Source organism: Aquila chrysaetos, chromosome 2, assembly GCF_900496995.4.
Source record: "Aquila chrysaetos chrysaetos chromosome 2, bAquChr1.4, whole genome shotgun sequence".
Lineage (NCBI taxonomy): Eukaryota > Metazoa > Chordata > Aves > Accipitriformes > Accipitridae > Aquila > Aquila chrysaetos.
The window spans coordinates 41,555,375-41,564,695 of NC_044005.1; the positions used below are offsets into that span (position 1 = coordinate 41,555,375).

At 42.8% G+C, this 9,321-nt stretch overlaps 1 protein-coding gene across 3 annotated transcripts in view; it reads right to left on the reverse strand.

Moving 5' to 3' along the window:
• Nucleotides 1-5,601, reverse strand: part of MIDEAS (mitotic deacetylase associated SANT domain protein) — a 54,759-nt gene extending 49,158 nt beyond the window's left edge. For all 3 annotated transcript variants that reach the window (XM_030003224.2, XM_030003229.2, XM_041127349.1), the window contains exon 1: nucleotides 5,450-5,601. The gene's annotated coding sequence lies outside the window, so the exon portion shown is untranslated. The remainder of the gene's footprint in view (nucleotides 1-5,449) is intronic.
• Nucleotides 5,602-9,321: the final 3,720 nt, after the last annotated feature.

Here is a 9,321-nt window from a genome sequence, read left to right on the forward strand (position 1 = left end):
GACTTGATTCCACTTAACTATCACTTTACATCCCAACACTGAACATGTAATGAATCAGTAACATATTAGTAAAAAAAGGTATCAGAACTGTTTCTCAGTTTACTACTTCAGTCACTAATAGCATTTAACTTGTTTCAATCTTTACCAATACTTAAGTCAAACTATACAGAACTTTAAAATTAATTTTCAGAAGCTAAAGACTAAAAAAGAAAGTGTTATTCCATGCTTTGCTGTAGGCCTTTCAAGATGTCCTTAAAAAAAGAAGAAAATCCCCACTGAATACTTGGCCACCCCCTCCAAATCTAGCTTTTCCCAGTTTTTAACTTCTTGATCAACACCAGCTGCCAATGCAACAAGGGGCATTCATGTAATTTACTTGGACATAAAAAGAACATTCAGTTTTGAGAAATGTAAATTTCAAAGAATATCTGTATGTCTTCCATACTATATATAGATCAACGAATTACATTAATTCAGGCCTGCTGATCAGGTGGCTGTCAGTTGCACCAAATGTGATAAAAAGCATCAACACAGCCAGAAAAGCAAAGAATTCATTAACAAGATTTATCTCTGCATCCCCATTCCATTGTTTGCTCCTGAATACCTGAATGTTGGCTGCATTCAAAATGCATACGTTCACATTTTTCCCTGGTGTGAAGAGTATAGCTTTTTCTCATAATATTCTGTGTATTTTTCAGTCACTAGAGTTCATTGGCGGAGCACTAGAGAAGGGCTACAGTTGGAGACCATTCAGAAACAGAAGTGAGGCAAAATGTTATGAAGTGCTTATTGAGCAGCCTCACGCTGGAAACACATGCCATTTGTGCACTGGGAGCTGCTGTAGCTGCCAAGGAGCTTCCACGCGGAATGCAAGTTGCTGGTATGCAGCTACAAAAATTTAAATTATTACTTGAGCAACCACCTCCTTCAGGGACCTACATATCACACAAGGATTTCTTGGTTTGAATGTTCAAATCACACTAAAGGGAATATGTGATTCAAAGCACAAACAATTCCCATCTGACAGATAGCTCTGTGCCACACTTCCAATTATTAGGGGAGGTCCTAACGATGATATTTCCTTGAATTAGCAGTACAGCCCTTCTATTTACAAATTGCTCAGTGACAAGTCTTCCATTTGGAGCTGACTCACAAGCCTTTGCTTGCCTGTGCCAGAATTTGCTAGCTTTTTGGACATGTGTTGCAAAACCTCACCACCAGAGCTCCTGGCTCCGTCACGCCCCCCCCCCCCCCCAGATGAACCCCATCTGAGATGAACGCTCAGAGAAAAGTGTTTTATTTCTCCCTTTATATCACTTAGAATATAACTAACTGCACTGGAGACAATATGCATATTTACTAGATTTCATTTTCACTGTAATTTACCGGGACCAACACTAAAATTTTATGCAATGCCTCAGAAAAAGAAGAAAAAAAAAATCTTTTTTATTTTAAGAAAAGGTGAAACAACAAAAACAAACCAGCTCTTATCCCTAATACAAATCCCTTCAACATCCTCATTCCATGATTTGATCAGTAGGTTAAAAAAGTGGCTGCTAAATGTTTACCTGAGCTTGAGGGAAAACTAGGTAAGTTTCTTGAGTAGAAACTCAAGAATTGCTAAGTATGTATGTCCTGGTTTCAGCTGGGGTAGAGTTAATTTTCTTCTTAGTAGCCGTTACAGTGTTACGGTTTGGCTTCAGTATGAGAAGAATGTTGATAACATACCGATGTTTTCAGTTGTTGCTAAGTAGTGTTCAGACTAAGTCAAGGATTTTTCAGCTTCTGATGCCCAGCCAGCAAGAAGGCTGGAGGGGCACAAGAAGTTGGCACAGGACACAGCCAGGGCAGCTGACCCAAACTGGCCAAAGGGGTATGCCATACCATGTGACATCATGCCCAGCATATAAATTAGGAGGAGTTGGCCTGGGGGGGATCGCTGCTCGGGAACTAACTGGGCATCGGTCAGTGAGTGGTGAGCAATTGCATTGTGCATCACTTGTTTTCTATATTCCAATTCTTTTATTATTATTGTCATTTTATTACTGTTATTATCATCATTATTAGTTTATTCCTGTCTGTTCTATTAAACTGTTTTTATCTCAACCCACAAGTTTTACTTTTTTTTCCCCTGATTCTCTCCCCCATCCCACTGGGGGTGGGGGAAGTGAGTGAGCAGCTGCATGGTGCTCGCTTGCTGGCTGGGGTTAAACCACGACAATATAGAAAACATCCACCTTTGGAAACAGGACCATGGGCTAGACAGACTCCCATTCTGATTCATGGCAGTCACTCTTGTCTCCTTACATGCCTGAACATGCCCCCACACACACACTGCTGCTACCACCATCACCAGGGTGGCCATTTCCAAAGAAAGGCTGCAGGTCCTCTATCAGGGGCAACTTAAGGGATTGCCTGGCCGCTTGACAGAATAGCGTGATAGGAGAGATGCCAGGCTTGAAAATATCTCCTGCAGTTCTGCAGCTACCACTTATGGGTGACAATAAGAGTGAAAATGCAAAAGCATAAATTAACATCTGGAATGATTATGTAGGCTCTCAAAAGGCTTGTGCTGTGCTACAGCCCTCATCATTTCATGTCACCGATACTCTCACGCGCCTGAATGGGTTGAAGGCTAGCATAGCTATGCCTCCCTTTTGTTAATATGCACACAAATGTACATCTATGACTAATTCCACTGACTACCACAGGACGACTCACTGACATGTTAAGTTACCTGCTCCTTTGTATACAAGCCCGAAGAATCCTGGCCTAAAACATATCTCCCACCACACAGGCTGTGAAAAGCAAAAGACTTAGCATAAGAAATAACTACACTGTATCACTACCACAAATGATTCAAGGAATCTTTAAGCACTATTTCTGTTTTTTCCCAGACGTAATTTTGACATTGAAACACCCAGTGTAACATAGATTGACAAGTCAGTCAAGACATGAAGAACAATTCAAAGAAAAATCTACAAACAGAACATCATAGCAATGCACAGATGAATGTATCTTAGCTTATTTTGTATTAAGATAAAATGCTCCAATAAACTTACAGAAGGATCACTATGAAAGTTCGTCAAGTGATAGGCCTAGTTTTGCAGTTAATTAGCCACTTGCTAAAACCAAGCAAACAAATGTAAACTTCTTCAGCACATCACTACATTCTTCATTAACAAAGCCACATACATTTTGCATAAGCATTTCATTGACAACCTGAGGAAACTACCAGTAATAAGATGATCTGTGTGTTCAACTAAAGTTCTAGTTCAACTAAATATGTTCTAGTTGACCACCGAGAAATTTTAAAGCAGTTTTCCATCACAATGCTCAAAACATTTTACAAGCCTTCACAGCACTTATTAAGACATCAGCAATGACTGTTAAAAGTAACATTTCTAGAAAATTGTCTCTAATCTTAGAAAGGCCAATTTCTGAGTACCAGATCTGAAATCTTTAGGACCTGGTATTTCATGAATTCCAAGTACTAAACTGATAAAAATTACAGGTAACCATCATCTCTGAAAAACAAATCTTAGGTACCTTAAGTTGTAGCTGCAAGAACTTTGGCGTAATTTTGATGGTCTTTCAAAGCCTTAGTTAAAAAGACTTGCTAATACAGTGTCAGTGGCACACTCTCAAAGCCTTGTCCTTATCCCGCAGCCAATGCTGCCTGCAAAATCACTGAGCAAGATGCAACTCTTCAACTGAAGTTGAAACAGCATGCTCTAAACTTACGTCTCGTCTAGCACTCCTTTCAACCTCTAATTTTTTGTGGCCTGACACAGAAACTCTCCCCCATGCTCTTCTCTCCGTTTCCAAGCAAGATAGCTGAACTGCAGTTGCTTATTTTAACATAGGCGTTTTTCCCACACAAACACACAAGAAATTAGACCAGAGGAAGAATTACACTAAACTTGCAGGACTGTTAGCAAACCTGCCTGATTTTTACCTTCTGCATAATCACTTTAGAAACATGAACCCACAGATTCAACGAGCTTTCAATTTCTTCTGTGATTTCAGAGACTACCGATGGCGTTTCTGCTAAGTATTTCAGGTCTGACTTCTACGGTCAGCCTTGCTCCACTTCTGCTTCCCCCCCGCTTTCTAGTTCTTCGGTGAAGTCAAAGAGGAACGTGGCAGTTCAATGCAGAATACATTCTCTTTTTAGCATTTGCAATGCAAAACTAGGTTTTGTTCGGTACAGAAATCTTGCACAATAGCCTGTGTATACGTATTCGTTCCAACAATGCTGTCCTATGCAATCACTCTGTAATTACACACAGTCATAAAGCTGCTGCTGTTGCTGCTTGGAACTGCAGTCTCGCCCTCTAAACAACCTAATATCAGTCTCCGCATTAGGACATTTCTGTTCTCTCTTCCCCTCCCTCAACTGCTTACTGCTTGCCCCAGTACAGATGGCCTTTACACCGCACTCAAAACATGTAGTCAGGATGAAATCACATTATTATAAAAGAGAAGCTGTTTTAAAGACCATGCCAAATAAATCTCTGTTGAACAAAGAGAATATTTCTCTAACTCTGCAAGCTGCAACCACACAAGACTTTACAAACCAAAAATAAATCCTGCTTACGCCTGTTAAAAAAAACCCGTACGTATTATATAAGACTCTCACATACGTGCGTGGGTGTATTGTCAGCTTTTACTGGTAAACTGCAAAGAATCAGTCCTTCGCAGTTGCTGCCAACAAGAACGAGCTGTACATTTGAGAGCACGGGATTTTCAAAAATTATCTAATAAATTCCTCCCCACCCCACCCCCCTTCCACCGCGTAAATCCCAGCAGAGAAATCCAACCCTCGCAAGCCGAGACTCACTGCGCGCTAGCGAGCGGCTGAAGCACGCCGTGCTCCCCCGCAGCGCCCGCAGGCCGCGGCACACGCGGAGCTGCCCCAGCTCCAGCACGCAGCAAGCAAAGAGAAAGACACCCCCCCCCCCAAAAAAAAAAAACAACCAAAAAAACAAAACCACCTAACCCCAAACACCATCCGCGAGCAGCTCACCCGGACACAGATACATCCTTAAAGCGCTGCTGCAGCCAGGCAGCAGCGAAGTAACCCCTCCGGAGCCCTCCTAACGATTCACGGTAAAGGGGGAGGAAAGAGTTCAGCAGCCGAGCCTGGCCCCCCCGCAGCAGGCGGGCCGGGAGTGCCCCGCTCCCGGTCGCGGTCCCGGTCCCGGTGGGCGGCGCGGCCCAGGCGCGGAACCAGCCGCCCCCGTCACCTCCACAGGTACTTTTCCTCCTCATCCTGCACCCAGCACCCACAAACAAAGCACAGCCCCCCCCCCCCCCAAAAAAAAACAACCCCCAAGAAAGATACCCCCTCTCCAAAATGGCAGGAAAACGGAAGCAAATCGTGCGGAAAAAAAAAAATAAATAAACCCGCGGAAAACAGGAGAGCTAAGGAAACGTGCTTGCTCACCTGCGAAGCGAGGCACGGCTGCCGCGGCGGGCGCCCGCGGGGGGACGCGGAGCGGCAATTAGCAAAGGGGGGGCGGGCGGGAAGTAGAAGGAAGGGAAAAAAAAAACGCCAAACTTTGTTTCTTTCTCTCCGGGACTCAGGGAAAGCGTCACTTCCTAGTGCGGTAAGCGGGGAGGCTCCCGGGCCCGGGCTCCTCAACTCCTCCTCCTCCCGCCTTCCTCCTCCTCCTCCCCCCCTCTGCAGCCAGCAGCCTCGCCGGCCCTCAGCGCCTCTTCGAGGCACCGGCCTGGCCCCCCTGCCCTTTTTCACAGATCTTGGCTTGACCTTCTGTGCTTGGCTTTGACTGCTGTTTGCAGGGAAGGAGGGGAAATCCCCAACGGGTAAGGGGCGGGGAGTGAGTTTGCAGCACTGATTTGGAAGGCGAGCCCTGCAAAATACTGCCGTGTTCAACACCTGGCAAAACTCGCCGGTTGGATGCCCCCGGTTCAGTACCAGCCTCCCCAGCGTGATCAGGCTTCGCGGCCCTTCTCTCTAAAGAAAAACAAACTAAAAGCTTTTTTGTTTTTAAGGAACCACTTGTACCAGAGGAAAACATGGTTTTCTCTTTCCCCCCTTTGGTCCCTTTTTCACAGCTTTTTCTGAAGAAAAAGTGGAAAAAACAGGGAAGGGAGAAAGGATTTGTATTAGATAAAAACCCTCAAGGTCATCTCTATACTGTTGGCTGTTTTACCAAACACCTGAAATTTACTTTTACAAGAAAACCGAAATTGACTTTCACAAGAGCACATACTGCTGAGGTTTCTTAAAATGTTCAGCTTGTCTGCTGGAATATGGCTTCCTCTGTTGCCTTGGTCTGAGAATAAAAACTGTGCTAGCAAATGCAGGCACGTTACTCCTCTTAAGGCAGGAAATAAAGAAGCTGCTTCGTCATTGCTCCCCCTGTAGACTGCTCTAATACTCGGGTTTGTTCACAATCAACGAAACTTTCAGCATATAAAATAACATTTAGACAGCATTCACAGACTAGACTCTCGTTCGGTGAAACATGGCAAGCAACACGAAAACGCCAAACGCTTTTCCCCCAACATGCACGTTGCCACGTATTTACCTTCATCCAGCCTTAGCTCATTCACTGCACACAGTAGCATAGCTTTTTTTTTTCAGACCAGCAGGGCAGTTTCCCTTCTAGCACGTATTGCTTTACAGAGTGAAATATAGAAGTAATTTTTGCACTGCTCACTCTAGTTTGCATTTGTTTCACAATTGTTCCTGGCTTCTATGCAGAACTTTTTACCTGGGAAGTTCAAGATGCGTGGAAATAGGAGCCCAGAGAAGTGACTTACCCATGACTACAGAACGTATCTGATGCGTAACCAGGTTTCTCTGATGAGTCCCAGGTCGGTAGTCCAATTACCACACCCAATCTTTTCCTGTCAGGGTGCAGAGAATAACAGTGAGACACATGGAGGTGAAGAGCAAAATAGTAGCCACAGGTACTACTGGTAAAGTGTTGGTTTTTTTTTTTCTTTCACAACCAAAGGTATCATTTGATGCAACACTGTCTCAATAGGACATTCAAGGAAAACTCTTCTATACTACCATTAATCCATTTGCTCTTCTAAACTCCTGAACAGACAGGAGCAATAGGTCAATTTTGTATTTATATCAGTATTTATTTATATTCAAATCAATACAGAAAGATTCACAGCTGTTCGCAAATTAGCTAATATGGAAAGCAAACTTCAGGTTTAGTCATATGTTCAATTATTTAAGTCAAAGGCATACAACCCCTTAGTTTAATTTGCCCTAATAAAGACTGAAAAGACAGATTCCATAAACTGAAGTTATTTCCTTCTCTGTTATAAGATGTTAGGCAATCAGTGCCTCCTATGAAGCACATCAGATATTGATAAGATTGAAATTGCTTATCTCAACTTTCATTGGGAAAAACAAACAAACAAAACACAAACAAACCAAAAAAAAACCCACCACTCTTCTATGACTGTAAATCATGTTGTAACAGCAAAGTGTAGCTTGTCCTTCCAGCCAGAACAAATGCATGTTGTACTTCACCTGTTTGGAGTTTGGGAAGCAAAATGATGAGTAGTGTCTCATGTTTCACAATACATAATCACGTAAAAGCAGCAGACAATGGCAGAAATGCCATCATCTGGTTACAGGAGCTAACATTGCATAGATTGGGCAGTATGCTTTCTACCCTTGCCTAGGAGACATTTTAACATTGTTGTTAGTTGCCTCCTAAATAATGTATAAGGCCGACAGGAATCCTTCTTTACTGAGCAGAAGACAACATAGTAACCACAAGGACAAAGCTGAAACACACTGTAAGATGCAAAATCTACAGAAAAGGATGGTACTTCTTCCTAAACATACCAAATGGGATAAGAACAAAAACAGGCAAGCCTGTAGGTACACCAGCCAGTTTATAGATCTGAAATAGAAGCAGCACACTTCGGACACCACAGCATGAGAACCGTTTATACAGCTGTATGCTACTGTTTATTGTACTGAGCAATAAACAGTTTTATGAAGTGTTTTGTAAAGATTTTGCCATTATGCACTCTTCAATTGTATCTCTGTTCCTTATGTTACACAGTCCTTCTATCTCCTCCAGAACCAGCCATCATAATTTTCTTCCTTGCAGTAGCTTTTGCTATGCTTTTTAAAATTTTTTCTTTCTTTCTTCTTTTCTCAGCATATGCTGAGACTGCATGCAGGCTGCACGTCCATCAGTTTTACAGTAACAAATTTAATACACATATATTCCCTGTTGTGTCGTTATTTTATTACTACATTGAAGAAGGAGATTGGAAGATTTCCTGGCTGTCATCATATAAAAATCTGAGGTTTCTTTGACTTGTACAGACACATCTTGTGCTGTAACAACATCGACTCATATCATTAATGAACTGGATTGCACTGAGTCAGAATTTGGATTAAAGACTACACTTTGCATACTTACGTTGGCAAAACTGGGACATGCGCTCAGTAGGTGGCACTCTTTTCACCAAGTCAGAGTAGAGCCAATGCCCCATCCTCTTTCTAGCCGTCACGAGTAGAACTAGTGCTCCAGCATTATGGGAGACAACATGGAGCTATTAGTTCTCCCTGAAATTAAGTATAAAATGAAGGCCCTAATCACTATAGCTAGTAAGAAAATAATTACTCTCTTTGTAATACAAGTTTCAGATTCCAGTAAGCCTAAAACTTCCATCTCACAATCACAGTGAAATTTCCTCTAAAATTGCCATTGGGTGTGATATTTTTCTTAAAAAAAGAATGACAGCATAAAACAGTAATCAATAGCTGCAGTGTTTATCCCACAAATATATTCAATGCTTGAGGGCAGGGCTGCTTCTAGACAAGCTAGAGAATGGACAGACAAGAATCACATGAAATTCAACACAGACTAATGCAAAGCCCTGCACTTTGGCCAGGCTAACCTTTTGCCACTGCACAGGCTGGGACCGACAGGCCACTCAGCACAACTGAATAAGATCTGGGGTCCTGGTGGGCAGTGCGGTAAACACCAGCCAGCAGCGAAGGCTTAACAACACCCTGGGCTGTATAAAGAAAAGCAGAACTAGGTCAAGGGAAATGACTGTTCCTCTTTACTTACCTTTTGTTAGTCTGCATCTGGAACACTGTGTCCAGTTTTGGGCACCCCAGTACAAGAAAGATGTTGATAAACTTGAGCCAGTAGAAAGCCAAGATGGTCAAGGGCTGGAACAGGTGTCCTCTTCAAGGAGAGGCTGAGGGAAACTGGGCTTCTCTAATGTGGAAAGGAGAACAGGTAGGAGAGACTTAATACCAGCCTTCCAATAGCTACAAGGCTAGATCTTTACCTACAA